Here is a 24,679-nt window from a genome sequence, read left to right as displayed (position 1 = left end):
CCAGGAGGCTATTTGGCTTCTTTGCTGCATGGGCCCATTGCTGGCTTATTGTCAGCTTGGTGTCCACCACAACTCACCGGTCCTTTTCAGCAAAACCATTTCCCAGCTATCTGAACCACAGCTTGTGCTGAGGCTTGAGGTTCTTCCACACCATGTGCAGAGCTTGCCTCTTCCCTTTGTTGAACTTCAGGAGGATCATGTCAGCCTGTTTCTCCAACCTACTCACATCCCTCTAAACATCAGCACAACCAGCTGGTGCAGCAGTCACTCTTCTCAGTTACTGTCTGCAAACTTGCTGACTGTGCACTCCATCCCACCAATTATGTTACTAATAAAGATGTTAAACAATATTGACACCAACATGAGATCATAACTCATGACCAGCCTGCACACAGTCTTTGTTCCACTGATGACAAGCAGTCACATTTACACATTGCTGCTTCCCAGATTATCAATGGATTGTAACTGCATGAGGTGTGTCAGGTAAAACTAAGGAGCAACAACAGAACTCACTGGCATCTCTCAGGCCAGAAAGAAACAGAGGAAATAAATCATCACTTCAAAGCAGCATATGGCCCAAGATTGGGGTGGGAGGAACACATGACACAGATGGACATGGGTAGATAAGGATGATCAGAGGGCTGGAGTACTTCTCCTATATGAAGACAGATTGAGAGAGTTAGGGCTATTCAGTCTGGAGAAGAGAAGGCTCCAAGGAGAACTTTTTGTGGCCTTCCAGTATCTTAAGGGGGCCTACAAGAAAGCTGGTGAGGGACATTTCAGAGTGTCAGGTAATGACAGGACTAGGGGGAATGGAGCAAAAATAGAAATGGATAGATTCAGATTGGATGTTAGGAAGAAATTCTTCACCATGAAGGTGGTGAGACTCTGGAACAGGTTGGTAGAAGCCCCATCTCCAGAGGTTTTTAAGGCCAGGCTGGATGTGGCTCTGAGCAACCTGTTGTAGTGTGAGGTGTCCCTGCCATGGGCAGGGGGTGGAACTAGATGATCCTTGAGGTCCTTTTCAACCATAACAATTCTATGGCTTTATGGTTCTATTTTTCTATGGACAGGACACATAACTGTGACCATCGACAGGGGCACAGAAGTTTCTTTGCATTATGTTTGAGTTCACACAATCCAACATTGTCTGATCATCTTAAGTTACTTGTTAGCTTTATGTTTCCTCTGCTAAATAAAGCTAAGAAAAGTTCATTTATACATTATTAATGCAGGGAAAATCCAAAGGCTTATTCCTCCAGTATTATCTAGCATACACAGTTTAGATGAGAGCATGTATTGACAGTTCAACATACACATTTCTCTCCTGCTGCAAAGAAATGAGAGCAGAGTTAAAATAGGATCCCTTTACAGAACCCATCCCAGAGGACAAAGTATTACTCAGAATTCTCTGAGTAATCCTTTTAACTCTGAACACAGCCAAAATATCCAGAAAAGTGAGCCAGGTCTAGAAAGGGATGCTCAGAGCCAAGACATGAGTGGCATTCTCCACAAAAGAACTCAGAACACCCTCTTTGGTCTCTAATATCCTTGTCCTCACTCATGCATAGGTCTTATATCATCATAACCTTACAGAAGATTGATTTACCTGTCCTATTGGAAGTTGCTTACTTGTCAGGATCTTGGCAGATAATCTGCCACTAACCTTGTCTGAAAAGTTACTGCCTCATTCACGCACTCACAACTTTTGCACAGGGAGGTACCACCTTCTGACTGTATATGTGAATTGAGTGATACACTTACTTGCAAGAGCAGGCAAAACAACTCCAACAAAGCAGTAACACTGCTAAACCTTCATCAAAACCTCAACTCAAAGGTCAAAATACTCTGATAACTGTTTAACAAAATTAACCATGTCCCTTCTCCTAAGTGCCTTTAACTGGTTCATAATAATGTGTGACTTCTCTCCAAAATCAGTGAGTTCCCCCAGCTGAAATTCAAACTCCTCCTCTGAGCATGCTGTATGTTTTCTTTTACTTCTGCTGTTGGAAGCAGGCACAATGAAGGAACGGATAAGTGAACCCTACAGCAAAGAGAGGTTGCTAGAGCCATTTCCTTACACCTTTTTGGTCTTTCTTCTTCATTCCATTAAGGGCATTTCTCTTTCTTTGTAAATTATCTGCCAGAATACAGAACTTGCCTGGATCTCAGCAGACATTCAGAGCCACTCCTGCTTTTGGTAGTACTGATTTATGATGCCCTTATTGGGATAGACTTAATCTATCACAGGAATTGTTTTTTCCTCTCAGAACCCAGTATAGCAGGTGTGATAAAGCACCTGTATAATAGGCTTTCTATACTGCTGCTGCCTGAGGATGTGGTTTACCACACTATTCGTGAATTATGGCTTACATTCAGAGCTTAAGTAAGCCTGGGCAGGGTGAATGAATTACAAAAGTGAATTGTGGAGATGACAAACACATAGAATGTAGTGGCTCAGGCTCTTGCTGAAAGAAATTAATTAGGTTTTGACAATAGAAAGCAGAAGATACTGCTGGTGTTAGACTGTCCAAAGCAAATAATCCAGTAACATCAAACTCTGAGGCAGATAGCAGGTGCCTTTTCAAAAAGCACAGCTTTCAATTATTGTTTCTTTTCCTGCCTCGTCAGTTAGATCTGGGAATAGTTGTTTCTGGATTTGTTAGGCTGCATTTCTTTATTAAGTCTCCAAGTGCCTTTGTGCATGAGAAGCTATCCAAACTTGATCACGTCAATATACAATAACAGAACTGGAAATTGGAAATTGAATTGTTTGACTAAAGATGAAGTGTGTGCCACTTAAAATATTTCAAGATTCCAACATACAACAGCATATTAATTTTGTTTGGTCCCCCCCCCAAGATTCAATTACATAACATCAACAAATGGCTTATGCATTGTTTCCATCAATTTGTTTTCATGGCATACTTTTAGTAAGTGGAGTTTTAATTTCAGGACGATATATGTCTTCATCTCATGAGAAAAGACAGAGACACAAGAGAAATTAATTTGTTGATAGTTCATCAGATTAGTTACCTTCAAAAAATCATTGAGGAATAACCTGCTTACAGATTTAGAGTGCTGCTTCCACTACAGAACTGGAGTTACAGTGCAATCTTTCAACAATAGTATATTAAATACCCTCATTGTCTTATCATGTTTGCATGATACATGTGATTTATATATAATAACTGACAGGTTAAATTTGCAAATCTGCCTCCAAAGAACATTTTTTTCAATATACACAAAACATATTTGAGAATCAGTCTTCTCCCTCTCCAAAGATGACTGTGGAGATCACTCTTCTCATGGAATTAAGGCAGCATTACTGCACATTTGAGAGCTTTCAGTCAGCCACAAAGAACTGAAAATCAAGATCTAACAGTTTGAAATACATCTAAATTCAACTGCAATGTCACACCACACTGAACCAATTCCAGACATTGTGGGGGGAGATGGAAACTTTGCATTTACTACCCTCCTTGAATGTCCTTCACCTTGGGTTGATCCAGGCAACAGTAACAACTTCAATTCACTAAGAAAACCAACATGGATGTCAACCTCATCCCATATACATTCTAAAATCCTTCATCCATTCACGTTAACATTCATGGCACGAGACCCAGCAGGTATAAAAACAAATATAGCCTGGAAAAGGCACCTTTTACAATTTTATGCAATTGAGCACCTCTATCTGGAATGGTTACACTAAACCCTCAAAAGACTCCCCAGGAGATTGCCTATTTATTACAACCCTTTCATTAAGATTACATAAATAGATACAATACTATGTAATCTTTCCTGTGTGGTACAAAACACGCACAAACGCCATAAGGGCAATAAGGAAACACTGTATATTTGGTATGTTGTAGAGAAACAACCAAAGAGAGGTGGTTTCAGTAGCTAACAGCCTAGGGCAAAGCCAGATCCATGAATAGTTTCAGTTCATTTGTTTGGGAAGAACGTAATCAGCTTGAGATTCAAATATATCTGATCTTTTGCCCAGTTGAAAAAAAAAAGTTTAATTGGTGACTTACATAATTTCATAGCTTATCAGACTCAGGGGATGACAAGATTTTTTAAAAGCTTAAAATCTCAACCTAACTCAGTTAATTGGTTTTCCAAATACATATTTTTATTTTTTTTTAAAGAAGCTGCTGCTAAGACAAGATGTTTCAGAATAAGCTTTCAAAAGTACCCAAAGTGAGGGTCTAAATGTGACATCACTGATGATGGATCCTTTTCTGGTTTTATTTTAAAGCAGCCTGAGCTTTACTTGATGCATTTTTCAAACCCTGCTATTGCTCAGTGTTTGGGCATGGCTGAGCACAGGATGCGTGGCAAGGATGTGTGTCCTAGCCGTTTCGTTCTTGAGACAAGACTCTTGTTTCCCTTCAATCACAGATCTTTAAATCAATACCTGACTGTTCCATCAAGACGGAAGAAAAAGCACGTGAAAATTTGCTAGCATCTGTGCTAGGCTGTCCAAATTTATCAAAAGATGTACAGGGGGCCAGCAAGAAAAGAGGGGAAGAAAGTAGCATGAAAAGAGAAACTGTTTGTTGTATTTTAATCTGATTGTGCAAGGACCATGGGAAAAGCCTATTATACTTCACAAACAGAATACATTTCGATGATTTGATTATAATTTGTTGTTGTTGCTATTCAGAGGGTTCAAAGGAACTTGTGTGTCTGAAAATCCACAGAAAGGCAGACAATGTTTTTCAAACTTAAAAAAAAATACATCAACCTGTCAACACCATTTGACGTTGTTCCTCTGCCCAAGGTATTCAAAGTCCTTGGTAGTAGAGAAGAGGATTTCCTGGTAGTAATCTTTGTATAACTTTGAGGTAAAGAAGGAAGAGCATAGTTCTGTGGGGAAACAAAGTGAATCCTACCTTAGCCAGAGGTGAGAGTATTTGTAGTCAGTTTGGCTGCAAGGGAAATAAAAAGCCCAAGGTTTATATGGAGGTACAGCCTCAGCTCCTTTTGGTTCTTGTCCCTGCATGTACCTTTGTACAAATAATTAAATAATACAATGTTATGAGTGCACCGGTTCATAGCAGTTATGTCATTTGCCTGGACACTGCTTCTTCAGCTCCCAAAGGAGACCACAACACAAAGGTAATTCTTGAGAAAAACACATCAGCAAACTCTCTGCCTGAGAATTTCAGGATTTTAAGTGATATTCTCAAGTCCATGGGGGCAGAGGCCCTGCAGGAAAGACACTCTTGAGAAAGGCTGAAAAGAGCTGGTGTGGCTAAATATGCTGCTGTGATGGTGTTAAAATACACAAAAGTTTTCCTTTCAGTGTTGCTTATATCTGGTCTAGATAGCAAAGTCAGGTTACTAAAAAATACATTTGGGTGCACAGTTTACTTTCAGAAGCAACAGAAACAAAGTAGTATCTTCACAGGTATGCCATGATATATATATCTCTATATATATACACATATACTTAATCTCTGCATGTAAAGGCTAGGTGTCTCTATCCATCACATTAGTACTCTGGCATTTCACTATACACAAAATTAAGCAAGCTGCCAATTTAAACTCAGTTGCTCACTGACCTACTCAACAGAAAGGTCAGACATCCTCCTCAAATCGTATTCTTCATTTACACACTGCATCACTGTGATATTTATCATCTACAAGCAGCTGAGTTATCATCCACAAATAATAGCAGCATTTTACAAGTTTTGTGACTTCCATTCCTAAGTCCCCTAATCTTTCCAAAGTGTCTTGGGTTTTCTCCTACCTTTTCTTTCATAATTTGTAAGGTCTCCTGGATTTGAAAGTATCCAATAAAAAGTGTTTCAGGGAGACAAAGTGCTCTATTTCATGTAAAAGAATTCTAAAATATCTTTATTTCTGAATTAATCAAGCACTATTGTGGCTGTTTCGGCTAGGTGCCCCCAAAAAGAAGCCACAGAGCTGAGATCTCCAGTATCCAGAGTGTCCAGCCCAGTGGGTGAACACAGGAAATAATGTATTTCTACCCATAAACTCCGCACCCTTATAAATCAGGCTGCAAAGTTATTGTCTTTCTCTTTCCTCCCTCTCTGCTCCCCTGGGAAAGAGATGCTCTCTTATCTGGTAACGATGAGGGAGTATCACAGGCCACTTTGGCCTGAGTAACTTTTTTCCCTTTGCAATCTTGGCCTCTTCAGGCCTAATGCAGTTCAGGCCTGGTCAGCCTAAAACCAATCTAGCAATGGGGGACGGGGAGGGTGGGGAGAGGAAGGGAAGGAGGGAAGAAGAGCCCCAGGAGGTTTTGGGTGAATCCCAAGTGGGGAGAAGGGAGCCTTGGGCTTTTGGTCTGGTGAAAGGAACTTGTGTGTTTAGACTGGGGGTTTCTTTGAATTGCTATGCTCACCATGTTAATTGCCTTTCCATTTAAACTTTCCATAACTATCCAATCCATTTGTGTGAGCATTATTCTTTTGCTCCTTTTGGTGCAGTAGAGCAATCTGTCCTGCTCTAAACTAGGACAACTGTGTTTACAGATTCCCCACATTCATTGCTCTGTTTTGCATTAGGCATTTTGAGCTACTTTGTACTAGTGATGCCCCTTGCAGAGGCTTTCAAAAGCAGACTGTTTCACTTAACTGTTTCACTCTTACAGACTCCTTTGTGCCTGCTGTAGATTTCATATTTTTTTTTTACTCCTCCTATATATTTTCATGCTTCTTTTAGCTGCTCCCAAAGTTCTCAAAAATGATCACGAATTGACAGTATATGCCATCAGCATGTTTTCCAACCCATTTTATCTAGCCCTACCTTATTATCTGAAATAGCCATTTAATCTGCCAGAAATGTCTTGATGTGACTGTAAAATAAACCATCTTTTCAGTCCATATTCTTTACTTCTTTTATAGGCAGCTAGAATTCAGCTAGATAAACGTGTCTGCATTCACTTTACTAAAACCATTCAAATAACCCAATTTCTCTTTAAAAGTGCAGGCTAGAATACGTCTAAGAGCATATATATTGTCATTCAGAAATTGAAAGTCTACCTTCTTTCTCATACTCACAAGAAAAATAATCATGTTCTCTGTCTGGAGAAAAAAATATTTAATAATAGGTCCAGCAGCCTTTAAATTAAGCAGTGCCCTCTCTTCAGATGAGCTTTCAAAGTAAATGTGTGGAAATGGCTCTTACTACTAGCCGTTGCATTTATGGTTACAAAATAAACTATTTTTGTTTGTATCTTTAATGTTCTCTTTACCTTCAAATGTTTTGCACAGTTTTTGTTCTCTTGTGGGTAAGGTATTTTTCTTCTGCTTAAGCACTTTACATAGTTTTCACAGGTTATGTAATTTAGATAAATTATTTGTCTAAAGGTGAATTTCTTCTAAGTCTGCTTTGGTCTTTATACAGATAATTTTTTGTTTCTATAAACCAGGGAAATATTAAGCCAGACAAGGGAATCAATTGCTTTACTCCTGTAGAAGTGTTGCTGTTACAAAAGAGGTAATTAAGTTTGGTGTGGCTGGTAAGTGCATTTCACATTTCATTTAATAAACAAGTTATGAGTACACAATCTAAGAAAGCGCTACTACAGTCTGAACTGCAACTGAAAGCCATCCTCAAAGTCTTCAGCAGACCAAACCCAAGAGCAATTTGAGATTTAACTGACTGTCTTTATTGAGCCTACCCTGCCTGTTGTAAAAGTCATCATATGAAGACATCTACTTAGTAATTTAATTTCAAAATACATCATGAAAATTTCTCAGGTCCAAGTGTTTAAAACAAGACCTTTAAAAATGCTTCTTTTACCTCCTACCTGGCCTAACAGAACTTAAATGGCCCAATCATATGGTACAAGGTTCAGTATAGATCTGTTTGCAAAATCCAAACTGGAGTTATTACACACAAAAAACCACACCCACCCACACAAAAAGCTCATGCACCCTCAAACAATCTGGCTATCTCACAGAAGCACTTGGAAGAGATTTAACTAGGCAAAAAACAAATAGGCATTGATGTTAGAACTAGCACTTCCTTCTAAACCTCTCAGGAAGTCTTCCTGTCCACACAATCCTAACACTGGCAGGATAAAATATTCAAACCCCATATAAATTATTATCTGACTGCAAAATACCTTTTGTCTCAGAAACAAGCTAGAATCACCACCGCAGAAAAAGCTGAGTTCAGCCCCACAGATGGTGCCTAGTTAGCCCAAGGGATTACCTGGTCTCGCTGAAGTGCCATTTAGCAGAGTGCACAACACTCCACTCTTCAGATCTTCCAGCCCTGCTCAGGAATTTGTGGGAGCTGCCTCACTGTTCAGGAGAGATGCAGCACAACTAGCCATCTTGACCAAGAGAGCAAGGCCTGCTGCTTCACATGGGTTTGTAAGACAGACATCCACCTACTAGAAAGGCAGGACTGTGCCATTCATCCACATAGTCCCACTGCTGCTAGGGCTGAGAAACTGGGAGGCCACAGGGTGTCATCAGGAGTGGCACAGTGGCAACTGGAGCTGCTGGTGCTGAGTGAGAGGTGAACTGGAGGAGGAAGAGATGAAACATGAGGGACCTGTGCTGCCCCAAAACAAATATGGGATGAGTTGTGGAGTAATGAGACACTTCAGCTTGTACTGTTGTACTGATTACCCCAATTTCCTTTCATTGGTTTTCAGCATTGCTCATCACCAAGGGGAGGATCTGTGCTTATACAAAAGCAGAGAGTCCTTCCTGTGTCCTAGCATGTAAAGCTATTTACAGAACCAATCCCTCAGTCACCATAAGTTCTGGAAGGCGAGAATGTATGTGAGAAAATACTGTGTTGAAAGTCTTAAGAATAAGAAAGTGCTCCAGACCCTGGAGTTCAGAGCATAAGAAAGGACTGTAATTCATTATCAGTGTACATTATGGACAATGGTGGTATTCTATCACCATAAATCACTTTAACTATACTAGTATAGTCAGAAATTAACTGAAAATATCTTGTGGTGCCTTGTGATTATTTCCTGGTGGGTTTGTTGTTGTTTGATTTGAACAATTTGCTAATTCATAATTAGATTTCCAGTCTCAGAGAGATGTTACCCTCCAAATGGGTGAGAGCAATGAGCACTGTAAATTGAACAAAATAAATAGTGCAGCAGAAGGACATAAAAGCAATGTTTGTGGTATGACTGCTGGAAGGGCTTATTTTACTAGATTGGGCTTTTCTTAATTGATATTTTTCATGACTTACTTTAGATTCTGTTTTCAAAATTTACTCTACCTGTTACCATAGATGTGAACTTCTTCACTTCCTTGCTGCCTCCCTGCTAGAGCAAGCCATAAACTTTCAAGAGTTTAGGTTTACGATAATGTACAGAAAAGAAATTCCAGTATAGGTAGATGTTGTAACTGCAAACCATAAACAGATCTGTCTGATCTGTGCAGAGCTGTCAGCTCTGACTGCTTAACAGCAATGCCTGTCAAACACTATTATCTCGTGAAAACAATTTGTATTTGTTCTCACATACAAATATGAAAACCTGTGAATGGTTATCAATTAGCAAGCATAATACTCCTCAAGTACAGGGAGTTCAATTGCAAACCCTTCCTGCAGCACAACACTAAAATATATGTAAAAAACAGAAAGAAAGGGAATGAAAATAGAACTGGCCATCCTCTCAGTGACTACAATTCAGCCACCTTCAGCTGAAAGGCTGAAAGCAAGGCTGTCCCATTTTCTCAAGTCAGTTAAGAAAAGTGAAGTTTACATGTGGGCAGGTGTGATTTCCAAACATGATGATACACAGACTTGTGATGGCAGCACTAGGAGAGCACACGGAATGCACTGAACTTCCAGCACTAGTCCAGGTCTCCTTGGGAGGCCCTGTTGGTGTGTATGCTGCCAGGAAGGACCTACATATCATAAAGCCATAAAAGAGCTCCCCTTCCCAGGGAAGGGGGGGAAAAAAAAAGAGAGAGAGAGACAAACTGAAAAACAACACACTGATTTTCATACAAGACAGCATATGTATCACATTTTCACTAAATCATAAGCATTCTCATTGGGTAAGCTTCTCACATTTTCATAGTCAAAAAGAAAACAAAAAAGGGTCTTTTTCAAAGTTAAGTCAGACTAAGCTAGAATCCTGCACATCAGTATATAAAGAATAAAATGTTTGTGACAGAAACTGTTAGTCTGCTGATTTTAGGGCATGGGTTGAATAGAGACTATAATCAGGTTTTTACTTGGTTTTGTGAATACTTCCACATATGAGTCTCAAGACATCTGTGAACTGAGACTGAATATCATCTCCCCATTTGACTATCCCTAGCAATAAATACCATGTTCTGTAACAAATGCTGTTCAGATCTGGCCTGAGATACAGTATCTGCAAATACTCAGGTGATGTTTGCATGTAAGTGATTTTCAGCACCAGCAACTCTTTGTAAGATGAGAGCTTATATTAACAACTCCTACAAGTCCTTCTCTTGACTGGCACATCCAGAGATAACTTATTACTACAGATGTAGGCTCAATACTGCTTTAAGAGAATTTGAACTCAAATAGGCAACAGTCCTCCAGTTTGAATACTCCATCTATTTTGTTTCTCCTCCCCTGACCCCCCCACTTCTGGTTTTGTATATTTCCAGAAAACTGGCAAGATACCACATCAGATCGGTCAGGTTTGCTCAGAAAAGTCTGATTTACCTGTTCCATGTAGAGATGTGCTCTGAGCCAAATTCCTTCTACTGCTCACCTCATTTAAATGTATTCACAAAACTGTTTCTCATCTGTATTTTTAGAATAACAGAAAGTAATGGTGCAGCTCTTCCACTGAGTAAAATAAATAATGGCAAGGATATAAATTAGATCATAGATGAATTAGAGACTAGGTGAATCTCCTCAATCTAATTAAATATTCACTTGATGGGTCAGATCACTTCCTTCCAAGGAAAACCCCAGGGCAGGAGAACAAGAGACAAGGAGATCATGCAAATGCAGAAATCATTCTTGGCAGGTGTTTCTCCCTACTCTCCTCTCCCTGGGACCCTAATGAACAGTGGTGGATTTTAGATGCTTTAGAAACTTACAGTTTGAAAACTCTTCCTAACAGCTGGCATAAATCACCTTTTCTCAGATTTAAGAGTATCATTTCTTCCTATATTCATCTCAGAAATGGACAAGTAATTTCTTCTCATTTTTCCATAGCCATTTAGGTATTTGCAGTTCTAGTGTGCACATCCTGTTCTTTCTTCTCTATTATTTCTTTTCTCTCTTAAGCTCTTCTGTTTTTCCTTTGGCCTAACTAAGTATGGACTAATATGGCAAATTCAATCTATTTTCTGCATAGATTATTATGCTCTGTTATTAAAAGAGGCTCTTAAGTAATTTGTAGATTTTTCCAAAATGTCAATAAAGGATCTGAAGAATTAAAATCTCAAGGTCTGTACTGAACCCAACAGTACACTTTTGTTGAATCTGCAGGGTTTGGCAGATTTAACCACAGGCTTCAAGGAAGTGGTGTTTGCTGAGTTTGTGAAACTCTTTGGTTCAGACCCCTTGGATGCTCTATTTAAAACACTTATATCCAGGTCTGTACCCTGCTAGCATTTGCATTAAAACAGAAAACAACAATAGGAATGCACTGGGACATCTTCTCTTGTGAATTATTCCCAGTTATTCTAGGTGTGTGTCATGACAGCCCTCCAGATTCTAGAATAAATTTTGACAGGCATGTTGTTTGAGATCATCCTGAATTACAGAGCTAAACTACAGGAGTAAGACAAATATGGACATTCATTACATGAGAATGTCTTGGTGACTTAAAAAATGCAGTTTTGTCACATTCTACATGGAGAGAAGCCTAACAATCAATCCTGCTGTATTCTATCAGTGCTTCTGATTATGCAAGTTTCTTATTTTGCCTTTCATTCTACCTTCTCATTTTGCCTTTCACATTGGTCTTGACAAATGTCACCATGCTGTAGCTATGATGCCTGTTGCTGTGGGAACCAGCTAAACAGTAAACAGAACATTAATCACTTCTGCCTGTCATTTATTCTAGGCTGGTGGAGCAAAGCATCTATGTCAAGAAGGCACTTCTAGATTTAAATCCCATTGTTTCATAAAGGACATGTGACAACATCAGAACTTCAGGAAAGCTTCAATTTAGACTGGAGTCCCTGTGGTATAGCTCAAGCTACCCCTCAACAACACTTTCTACCCTAGCAGGGCTAGTGAGGAAGACTAGCCCCAGGCTGTCATTTGAGGGCCCTAGCAGGAAACCATGTTGCTCTATTGGCTGAGCTGCCATAACTTAAGGAGACCTCTTTACCATTTGCTTTCACCAGGTGTCAGAGACCCAGAAGGATAGAGAAATGCCTTGTAGCTGGCTTAACCATGCCATCTCCATCCTTCCTCTCTCAGACTACAAGTCTGAGGCTGTTTCATGCACACCGAATAATTGCTGGTCTTTAGACATACAAATAAAGTTCTGTTTGATTTAAATGGGTGTAATGTGTCCCTCCCTCAGTCCCAATGAAGATGGAGTTTTCCACCTACAAAGACATTTACATTGCTAGGGAGGTGTAGGAGTGGGTAAACCCTCCCAAAACAAGACTTGTTTGCAGGATCTCACCTCCACTCTCACTGTGGGAGGAATAAGGCAATGGCTGAACACTGTTTTCTGGGCTCTGTAGCATCCACGTTTTGTAACAGCTAACACCTCTGCTAAGGGGGATTTCCTCATGTCAAGGAAGCACAGAAAATGGCTTATTTTTATCTTTAAAAAGAATAATAAATGGGGAAAATAGAGAGTAAAAAGAATTTTTAAAAAAGGAGAGAGAGACAATAAAAGACAACTGTTTCAGAAAGCTATTTGCATGAGAGTCATCTCATTCTTATGCTCAGAATTGTATTCTTTTTCTAAACATAAAATAGCAGGGTCTGGGAATTAAAATTAAACCATCAGGTTTAATTTAATGGTACAAGTGCATTTTAAGTGCACACACACAGAGATAACAAACCTCACTTCATTCATGCTCCTTCACCCATTTAAATGCTCGGTGCAAGTTAAAAAATGACAGGGCTTTTTCAGGGAGCTAATCAACCCTGATGCATAACCTTTTTTTCGGCTGAGATAACTGGTCCTTCCATTTCCTCTCACAGAACCATAGAATTGTTTCAGTTGGAGACCACCTCCAAGGTCATTGAGTCCCACTATCAACCTAACACCGCCATGGCCATGAAACTATTACAGTGATCTATCTACAAAAGTCAGAATTGCATCAAACTGCATAACAGCTGCTCAGGTGTAGCTCATTTTGACTCCTCTCCTCTACTGTGAGTAGCTGGTAGCTACTCCCTGTTTGTTTTGTGGATGTTTTTTGTCTCAAACCTTTTGAAAAAAAACAAACTCAACTGAGCTGGGTTTTCCCAACTGCTGAGCAGTTCTACCCATAACTGAAAACCCAGAATTTAAAATTGCTTAGCCAAGTGCTAGTCAAATTCCCCAATCAATGTTTTTTCACTCAGAATTATTACTTTTTTTTCCCTCGTTTTTCCTATCACAAAACTCCATTATTGTATGAAAGGGATGTGAAAGTAGAGCTCTAGACACCGCTCTCATGCTTATAGAGGAGTAGAACTGTAGATGGCTGCAATTCAGCCCCTGTTAAAATATTAGATGATAAATAGTACTATCCACATAATTTCACAGAAGCAGAAAATGGCTGCTTTCTTTCCTTCACCTGCAAAGCTGATGGCACAATTTCATATGCATACAGATAATTTGTGTTAAATCTTACCTAGCCCTTCATTGTTTCATCATTTTCATTGAAAACAGGTGGTAATAGTTATCAGTGAAACCTAGGTTTGTAGTGGCAGGGTTTTTTCAATTATTTCAATTACTATTTTCTGTTCAACAGAAATAAACCTTTATTAGAATAAATAAACCTTTATTAGAATAAACCAAACCAGGTTGGAAGAGACCTTCAAGATCATCGTGTCCAACCCATCAACCAATCCAACCCACCCAAACAGCTAACCCATGGCACCAAGCACCCCATCAAGTCTCCTTCTGAACACCTTCAATGACGGCGACTCCACCACCTCCCCGGGCAGCCCATTCCATAGCGCAATCACTCTTTCTGTATAGAACTTCTTCCTAACATCCAACCTGAACCTCCCCTGGCACAGCCTGAGACTGTGTCCTCTTGTTCTGGTACTGGATGCCTGGGAGAAGAGACCATCATCTGCCTGTCTACAACCTCCCTTCAGGTAGTTGTAGAGAGTGATAAGGTCACCCCTGAGTCTCCTCTTCTCCAGGCTGAGCAACCCCAGCTCCCTCAGCCTCTCCTCATAGGGCTTGTGTTCCAAACCCCTCACCAACTTTGTTGCTCTTCTCTGGACTCGTTCCAGCAAGTCAACATCCTTCCTAAACTGAGGGGCCCAGAACTGGACACAGTACTCGAGGTGTGGCCTAACCAGTGCAGTATACAGGGGCAGAATGACCTCCCTGCTCCTGCTGGCCACACTGTTCCTGATGCAGGCCAGGATGCCATTGGCCCTCTTGGCTGCCTGGGCACACTGCAGGCTCATGTTCAGCCTACCATCGACCAGTACCCCCAGGTCCCTCTCTGCCTGGCTGCTCTCCAGCCACTCTGACCCCAGCCTGTAGCACTGCATGGGGTTGTTGTGGCCAATGTGCAGAACCCGGCACTTGGATGTGTTAAATCTCATGCTGAGAATAATTTTAAAGGACTGTCATAAGCCAGATATACTAACATTAAAATAAAAGCAAGAACTTTTGCTTGCAGATAATAAGGTGAAGTATTAAAGTTGATTTTATTGAAAGTTTTAACATACATGACAGCCCAAATCAGCTGAAAGAATGAAAATAGACTGGATTATAATGCCTCCTTAAAAACAAACAAACAAATAAAGGTTTGGTTGATTAATCCCTGTAGCATTTTGGGTCTTGTTCCAGCAGTGACCCAAGTCTAAGGGGAAACAGGGAAGGCGAAAATAGGATAGTGCACTGAGAGGACAATGAACTCCATTGGCCATGAGGGAAAAGTCAGCTCTTATTGTTATTAGTTTATTACACTGCTATTCCTCTTGCTGTTACTGGACCAACTGTGAGAATTCACACAAAAAATATCCCATTGTATTTACTGATGACATGCAGTTTTATGTGTAACTTACAAAGCAAATTCTATATTTCTATGACCAATTTTCTATTTAAATCCAGCATGCTATACTCTGTTTTATCATATCCATATCTTAAACTACCTTTTAGCAGACAGCTTAAAAGGATGTGGTAAAAGGTAATGCAAATTGAATATATATTTATGTGTATATATGCATATAGTCCCAGTGTAAAATTCCACCTCTAAACTAATAACAACAGAGCATTCATTCTTTAATCCCAGTAAGATGTCACATATCTAGTCTGAGTTGACATTCAAAGAGGGTTGGCTGCGCACATAGCAATGAGGCCATCTGCAGTCACATCAAACCATGTTAAGAAAAGGGGGAGGGATTCTAAGGGACTGGGGTTTCTTTGGCTTCATCACCTTTTTTAGTCACTACCTAATGGGGGTTGGGAATAATTTTCGTAATTCTAAGGAGATATTCTTCTTCTGAGCATTCAAAGGAAGCTGACTGATAAGTCTACATCACCTCTCTGCTCTGGGAATGATGACAGAGTGAGCTGCATTGAGTTCACTAAAAAGGCATGACAGAGCACGGCCTTTAAGAAACAGATTTATACAAGTAAGAGGTTAGGTCCCTACCTCTCTAGTCAACTAGCTTTCAATCCCACTGCGGCTATAAGGTTAAAGCTCTGAATTAGGATATTTAATTTGCATTAGTCATAACCCCACTGTATTTCCTTCTCCCTACAGCCCATTGCTTTACAAGCTTTTGTCACGTTTTAATTTCAGACAGACTCTCAGTGTGGGAGCAAAATGTGATGGCAAGGTAGCCCCTCATTTGAACCTACTTTAAGAAGCAAGTGTAAATAGGAGCACTGGACACAGGCAGCATACCCTTTTTGTACCTATTTCTGGCTTGTAATCCTGTTCTGAACACGACCATAACTTTTTTTTTTAAAAAGAGAGGACCAGTTCTTTCAGTTTTCTTTCATCTTATCAATCTCTTTATTAGTCCAAGCCAGTATTTTCTAATGTGGATGCTTCAAAAACTTTGAACTAGTGTTACACAGAATATAGCGCTGCTTAGGAAATTCAATATACAGAATACCAGAATGCCAGATTGGAAGGGACCCCAAGGATCATCTGCTCCAACCTTACCAGGTGGTAGTGTATAACTAGTGTATACTGAGGGATCTATACACTTGCTCTCTTCCCTGCTATTGCATGACTAATAGATTACTCTTTCTGTTGTCTTCTCTTATGAGATTTCAATACACTGTATTGGAAAAAAATATTATTTTTGTTCTGCTCATACCAGACAAAAACCCAAAAGCATCTGTCTATGACTTTCTCTGTCTATGTCCTTTCTCCCATTAAGAATTGAGCACTTTTCAAGTTAGATGGCCCTGTTGTAAAAATATTCTTTTTTGTAATGTTTCCAGAGCTTCGATCTCTAGACATGTAAGTGAGGAACTACAATGAGTATCGGTGAAATGAAAACAACTAGGTGCACATAAATGCCATGCTCCTGGTAGATGTGTCCTCAGAGGAAAAACTCGTTTGGCACAGAGCCAATACAGCAGCCCAACTTTCTCCTCTATCTCTCCCAGACCTGTAGGCAGGAACAGCAAGTTCCTTGGGTGGATGGTTTATTTTCCAACTTTCCCAACTCTACTTTGAGATGCAATTTATGTGCAAACTCCTTTATTTAAAGGGCCTGCAGAACTGCAGGGCTGGAAAATGCCAGTTCACATTTTTTTCTTCATATGCTGCCACCATGGAAACTTGTAACATCTAGAGAGACGTGCTAGAACGTGTCCAGAGAAGGGCCACAAGGATGAGCAGAGGGCTGGAGCACCTCTCCTATGAAGACAGACTGAAAGAGTTGGGGCTGTTCAGTCTGGAGAAGAGAAGGCTCCGAGGTGACCTAATTGTGGCCTTCCAGTATCTGAAGGGGGCCTACAGGAAGGCTGGGGAAGGACTTCTCAGGATCTCAGGTAGTGATAGGACTAGGGGGAATGGAATGAAGCTGGAGGTGGGGAGATTCAGGCTAGATGTGAGGAGGAGGTTCTTCACCATGAGAGTGGTGAAACCCTGGAATGGGTTGTCCAGGGAGGTGGTTGGGGCCCCGTCCCTGGAGGTGTTTAAGCCCAGGCTGGATGAGGCTCTGGGCAGCCTGCTCTAGTGTGGGGTGTCCCTGCCCATGGCAGGGGGGTTGGAACTAGATGATCCTTGTGGTCCCTTCCAACCCTGACAGATGCTATGATACTATCAGCTACCTGTTGGGTAAACTTCCAGCACGTATAAAAGCAAAACCCCCAGCTAGTTAGGTGTTTTTCCAGTTCAGCTAAACACTAGACTCACAGCTTTTCTTCTTTCCCCTTTGGCAGAATGTATAAAACCTTTCAGGGAGTTCATGGTTAATAAAACCCATCAGTGGTCACATACCAGACACAAGCAGATCTTCTGGTCTTCTTGCATACCTAAATTCAGTATGAATTTTAGATTCATCAGGTTTGTCCAGCTGCTAAGTAGGGACTTGAGCAGCCCTCTTCCACAACATGCAGTGTCTGCCTGCTCACTCTTCTGGTGTGATGGAAAGGAGAAGAGGTGGAAGGAGTGTCTGAGACTCCAACTTCAGAAAACATTTCACTAGAAAACCTACTTTCCTCTACCAGAGGAGAGGATTACAAGAAGTTTGTTGTACAAATTGTTGCACAAGTAGAATTTCTATGCTACACGAAGGTGCTCACAAATGTAGATGCTGGCAAAAGAGCCGTTTTGCTGGAAGAGAGGAAGACACTCTTTCCAGAACAGTACTGTTGCTTATTTTGACAACTGAAATCCAACCTTCCTGCCCTGCTCCTCAGAATAGGTTAGCCGTATCTCCATTTCCCCCTCATTAGAGTACCTAACCCTAAATCACAGCTAGACCAGCCTAGCATCTACTGTCTAAATTACAGCTAGTCTAGACCCTTTGAAAGGTCTGTTGAGGGTCTTCCATGCTTAGCTGACAGCAAGTTAAAGGAAGGGAAGGAAGCGGAAAGGGCATGAGGCTGGAAACCAGCATGGACAGCAGCAGGGAAGCAAAGGAGTAGATTATTTGGTCCTAGATTTCCAAATGGTCATAACCCTTTCTGGGCCTGCCTGGAAAAACCTCTAATTTGCATGCACAGGGAAGAATTATATGTGGATTATTTTGTCTCTGAACTTCATCCAGTTTTCAGCAACATGATTCCAAACAGTCTTTCGTCCTTCCAATAGATGCAAAAAGACTAAAGCAATAGCACTTACCCCTGTAGCAGAATGGAGACATCATCTATTTCTGCCTCTCTCACATTAATACCCAATTAAAAATAGCAATTTTTACATTCTTCATAACACCAGTGGTATAGTATCAGTTTATATGCACAAACACACATTGTATGTGGGTAGAGAGACCATGTGAGCATCTGATGTTCATCTCACAAACCAGATTAGCATAAAACTAATATTATTAAGGTGCCAGATACTTTCTTGCACTGCACCACAGGAAAGGAAAAAGAAAATCTGGTGGAAGGCCCAGACGCTAAGGGAGCCAGGACAACAGAAGAACAACTGTGCTCCTTCCTTTTTTTTGATAGACTGATAACATTGTGCCAGGCTGTGGTGGCTCATGGCCCAGGACTGTTTGAGAACAGATGGAATACAGCATGTTCCTTTCTGAAATTAAAGCAAGTAAAGGAAATGGAAAGCAAAAGAAAAAATAGCTCAGATGAGTACTTCCTGACCTAAACTTCCTCCATAGTGCTCAATCCAGAGCTCTTTGAAGTCTACAAAGTCCCACTGATGGGACTTGATGGATTTGATTCAAAGCCCAAAGGAGAAGGAAAAATGTGTGGCATGGCAGAAAGCTCACTGGCATCACGGCTCTGTGGGGATGCAGAAAGCTTTGCCTGGAGCCATGTGTATTTATCAAATGTTCCTCTTCCTTCACTTGCCCTTGAGACATGTTCCATGCAGCAGGACTCAGAGAAAAATTTTAAAATATGCTTTAATTTGCATATATTCAACAGAGAACATAAGGGTTCTTCCAGTCAAATAATGCTTCTCTTTCCCCCATCTGAAAAATAAAAGTGTGTTTCCCTTTTTCCTAACAAAATTTTCCTGTAAGAACATTGTATTAACTGTGTATATTATTGAAAATCTGTAGCATTGCCTTTTGATTTTTTACCGAACAGTACAATCAACAATTCTTTGGTCTTTTGGTCTTGCTTCCCACCAACCATTTCTGGTATCTCCACAGATGCACATTCACTTCAGTGTTCTATAGCTAGAATGCATTTCATTTTTCCCTCTAATAGAAATTTATTTTGCTGTATTAAAAATATCCATCAAAATCCCTGCAATTACAGTCATTATAAAAGACCCCAATATTTATGTGGCTTCATATCAAAAGAAATTTTACTCCCACCAAAAAAAATTTAAATTCATCATTCATCCTATCTCTTAGGCCAGTTTTACATGTATCAGATAATTAAAATAGCTCTCTGGAGTTTCATACATCATTCTGTCTAGAAAATATTCAAAAAATATGCCTTTCCCTTCCCTCCCTCAAAATAACAACACAACCTTTGTAAAAATACTCAGAAATTATGAACTACACATAGAACCTATTATGTACTTAAAAAGCCCACGTCCTTCTGTGAGCACACCAGTAAGAGGGACACAGTGGGAGCCTTTAGCCTGTGTTGCTTCCAGAGGACTCCATGCTGCTTGCTCCGTCTCACACGTTACAGGGTTGAGGCCAAGAAAGAATGATGACCTTTAGATTCAGGGTCAGTATAAGTACTTGCAATCAAAGCTGTGAAAGGGTCCTAAAATCCCGTGTTTCACAAAATGATTACAGGAGGTTTCAGTGTCCAATTGTCCAAAACTCCCCCACTGCCTGAGATGAATGCAATGTGAGAAATAAATCTAGCAGCAGATATATATATACAAGTGGCAACATGTTCAAGAGCTGAGCAAACAGCATGGCTCACTCAGTGCTCCTGCGCAGGACACGTTTAAAATAGCAGACAGACAAGCAGCAAAGGCTTTGGAAGAGTCCAGCAGGCTAAAGAAGAAATTAAAACTAAATGTGACAAACAAAAAGCTCAATTAAATCTGCTGGTATGGCCTGCTTACAGAGGAAGTTGAAAGTTTGGGCACAGGGAAATCAAATGGCTCCAAGGCTACCAGTGAAGCAAAAAATTACATTAGCTTTACAGTCTCAAGCATATTTGTTAGTATTTAACGAATTATGTGCTTCATTTAAATACCATTGCTGGCAGCCAAATAAATTAAAATCACTTCATTAGGCTTTACATCACTTAAGTTAAAAAATTAAAAGAGGCTTTTCTTACCTTCTGCCTAGGTGTCTTCCTACTTGTACAGTCAGTATCACTAGGGGGCCTTTTTCCATATCATCTGTCTAGGCATCCTGAACCTAGATGGTCAGAAAGACAGGGCACAGTTTATTGCAAAAGATTGCCACGGTTCCACAATCAAAAATATGATCACTGTAATATCCAAAATGGAACGGATTGATGCATTTGCACCTCTGAAAGCCCGGATGTTGCCCTCTGGTAAAGACAAATAGGCATAGAGAACTGGTTGTATTTTACCTGCATGCTGCATCAAACACAGGTATAACCCTGCATGAGGAAACAGGAAGGAGTCTAGACAACCAGCTTCTACCCTTCCCCTCCTTTATAGCATGACTTTGGGAAAGTTGTGTCATTACATGTTTTACTTCACTTATTTGTAATATGGAGATGAGATGGTCTGGGAAAACGTAATGTTGGGGGGAAATTTCAACCCACCACATTAGACTAATTTTGTAATTTGGTGGGTTGAAAATTCCCCCCAACATTAAATTTTGCCAGACCAGCTCAGCTGGAAGCACATGAATCTATATTTACAAGCGAAAGTACAATCTACAATGAAATACAATGAATACATACAAAATAGAAAGTAGTTACAATATTTACAGGTATTTACAACTAATAAACAGCACAAGAATCTCCCCTGGCCGAAGACCAGGGAGCTGCAACAGCTTCTTCACTCCCTGTCCCCTCCTTATCCCCCTGTACACAAAAAGGGACAAGAGAAAAGAGAGCAGAGCGAAGCTGCTGTTATACCAGCCACAACAAAGTAGTGCAGCCAAGGTCAAGCAGAAGCCAATTAGTCTGTCCCAGAGCAAAGCAGCAAAAAGAGAGATAGATTGTTTTGTACAACCAGTTTAAGTCCATTATCTTCTCCAATGGGATTATTTAGAACTATCATAATTTTCCTTTTTACACCCAGTGGTGATTTATTTACATTTTACCACTTTCTGTTCAAGATCTGTGAAAAAAACTTTACAGGCATAGCCTAAAACTGCCACAGGACACTTTTAAGCCCAGATTCAGGTTGTCTAACATTCCCCTAAATTCCATTGTAAAATATTTTTCCTAGTAAACATTTCAATGATCTACAGCCAGCCAGTAGGAAACAAGATGCACAAAAGCTGAGGCAGAAATGAGGTCTTCACTTTACAGAAAGGGAAAATGCAGCAGGAGTCACATATAGAATAAACCTTTATTTAGAATAGAATAAACCAAACCAGGTTGGAAGAGACCTTCAAGATCATCGCGTCCAACCCATCAACCAACCCAACCCACCTAAACAACTAACCCATGGCACCAAGCACCCCATCAAGTCTCCTCCTGAAAACCTCCAATGATGGTGACTCCACCACCTCCCTGGGCAGCCCATTCCAATGGGCAATCACTCTCTCTGTATAGAACATCCAGCCTAAACCTCCCCTGGCACAGCCTGAGACTGTGTCCTCTTGTTCTGGTACTGGGTGCCTGGGAGAAGAGACCATCATCTGCCTGTCTACAACCTCCTTTCAGGTAGTTGTAGAGAGTGATAAGGTCACCCCTGAGTCTCCTCTTCTCCAGGCTAAGCAATCCCAGCTCCCTCAGTCTTTACACAGGACGAGTTAGGGTTTCAACTACATCCTACTTAGCGAAAAACCCCGTTTCAAGAAAAACCCTGTCTCCATCATGAAAGATAGGAGACAAGACTCTCTGTAGCTAAATACTTGCAACATTTGACCATCTTTATTAAAGAAACCATGGTAGAGGGAAAGCCACATACATTTTTCTTATAAATAGTTCATTCTCTGTAGAAGGCAGTTTGGAGAAACCAAAGCCTCTGCTACTTGCATCATGCAAAAAGCATGTCAGAAAAAATACGTATTACGATATTTTTTTAAGTGAAGCATTTCTGTTTTCCCTTTGAAGTGTTATTTTGGGACCAAGTGTAGCACATTCCATTAAAAAAAAAAATATATTTGGTGATGAATAAATAGGTTTATTCAATAAAAAATAAAATCTTTCTTTTTCCACTCCCTAGGATTTATGTTTTTTGCATGGAACCAGAAGTATTTTGGGTTCAGGTCACCCAGTAGCAGCTTCTCTAAAATGATTTACACAGCCGTGCTTAGGGAATACTTGAAAACCTGTAGAAGATTTCTCCAGCTGCACTGCAGAATAAAAATGAAGGCTGCATAACTCACCATATATAACTAGAATCTATATGGCTCAACATTTAAGAAAATATTTATGATTTGCTATACCTAATGGCCTATTTCTTGATGAAGCTATCAGGACCACTTGCATATTTCTGATTAAATGTATCACAGTATCACTGTATAGCTAAGGTTGGAAGAGACCTCGAGGATCATCGAGTCCAACCTATCAACACAGACCCCATGACTAGACCATGGCACTAAGTGCCACGTCCAATCTCCTCTTGAACGCCTCCAGGGACGGTGACTCCACCACCTCCCTGGGCAGCACATTCCAATGACGAATGACTCGCTCAGTGAAGAACTTCCTCCTCACCTCGAGTCTAAACCTCCCCTGGCGCAGCTTGAGACTGTGTCTCCTTGTTCTGGTGCTGGTTGCCTGGGGGAAAAGACCAACCCCCTCCTGGCTTCAACCACCTTTCAGGTAGTTGTAGAGGGCAATGAGGTCACCTCTGAGCCTCCTCTTCTCCAGGCTAAACAATCCCAGCTCCCTCAGCCTCTCCTCATAGGGCTTGTGCTCGAGGCCTCTCCCCAGCCTTGTTGCCCTTCTCTGGACATGTTCAAGTGTTTCGATGTCCTTCCTAAACTGAGGGGCCCAGAACTGGACACAGTACTCAAAGTGCGGCCTAACCAATGCAGAGTACAGGGGCACAATGACTTCCCTGCTCCTGCTGGCCACACTATTCCTGATATAGGCCAGGATGCCATTGGCCCTCTTGGCCACCTGGGCACACTGCTGGCTCATATTCAGGAAGCTGTCGATCAGTACCCCCAGGTCCCTCTCTGTTTGGGAGCTCTCCAGCCACTCTGACCCCAGCCTATAGCTCTGCATGGGATTTCTGTAGCCAAAGTGCAGCACTCAGCACTTGGACTTGTCATCTTAAAGGCTTTGCAAGTCACGGTACATGAAGTAAATGATAATGGTAGAAAACTGTTAAATAACTTGACAGTTCTCACAAAATTATTTGTATAAATTGCATGAATTTTACTTGTTATAGTCCTTTTGGCATGAAAGTCTTTACTTAAAACAGCTCCTCCTCTTTAATGAATTTGACCTGTGATGATGACCAGTATCTCCTGTCCTTGCATGTTGGCATTCCTCTAAAGTGGCCATAATCACGTACAAGGCACTGATCAGTTTAATACCAAGCCAGGGGCGAGGACAAGGAACACCGCAGCAGCAAAAGCACTTTGTAGTAACAAAAATCCAGTGGAAATAAAGGAACTAGCAACATTGCCAGTGGTTACAAGAAAGTTAAGGCAACAGTGTTAACTCCTTGCTAGTTTGCTGGTCCAAAAGTGAGCAGTTACTTCTCATTAGTGGGAGAGCCAGCTGCTAGATAGGGTATTAGTATTTCAGATGTTGTGTTCTGCTTGTTCCACTGTGGAAGCCTTTTGTAAATAGAAGGCTGACAAAAAATTCAAATGTTTCATACCACTGCAATGTAGAATTAAACTCATCATGATTTCAATTAGGTGCAGCAAATTCATTGTGCTTAGTCAGATCAGGCTTATCATATGTCACCCAGGTGAAGAAAGGCAGTTTGTGGTATGTGATAGTGGGCTACCAGTCACATTCTATAGATCCCTTTCTTTTTAATTTTATTTCAGACTTAGGAAGTATGAGAGGGAGATTGAAACAGCCACATTTCTATTAGATCTAACACTTCCCGTGGCATGTTTAATTTATGTTTAATTTTCAATTGCAATTCCCTACCTCAAATGCTATTTGGTGATTCTGTTTGCACCCAAAGCACCTCTACAGGCAGCACCAGCCAGCAGAATTCCATTGGTGTGTCATACAAACATTGATTTTGTATACATCTTTGATGTTAGTGCTTCAGAATATAGTACTGAGAACCAAGCATGTATCAAACAACAAGCAAACAGTATTCAGCATGTACTGTGAAATTATACTCCAACTAGAGACAAACTGGTGCTCAGCTAATTACAAAATCTGGTTTCTCTTCACTGC

At 40.7% G+C, this 24,679-nt stretch overlaps 1 long non-coding RNA gene across 2 annotated transcripts in view; it reads right to left on the bottom strand.

Moving 5' to 3' along the window:
- LOC137442002 (uncharacterized) overlaps nucleotides 1–24,679 on the bottom strand; it is a 363,940-nt gene that overhangs the window by 302,309 nt on the left and 36,952 nt on the right. For both annotated transcript variants that reach the window (XR_010987559.1, XR_010987558.1), the window contains exon 2: nucleotides 20,492–20,574. This is a non-coding gene — a long non-coding RNA (uncharacterized lncRNA). The remainder of the gene's footprint in view (nucleotides 1–20,491; nucleotides 20,575–24,679) is intronic.

This window comes from Melanerpes formicivorus, unplaced genomic scaffold, assembly GCF_026170545.1.
Source record: "Melanerpes formicivorus ecotype bairdi unplaced genomic scaffold, bMelFor1.0.p_v2 SCAF_6, whole genome shotgun sequence".
Classification (NCBI taxonomy): Eukaryota; Metazoa; Chordata; class Aves; order Piciformes; family Picidae; genus Melanerpes; species Melanerpes formicivorus.
The sequence above is the reverse complement of the archived record's forward strand: the minus strand, read 5'-3'. Positions and strand labels throughout refer to the sequence as shown.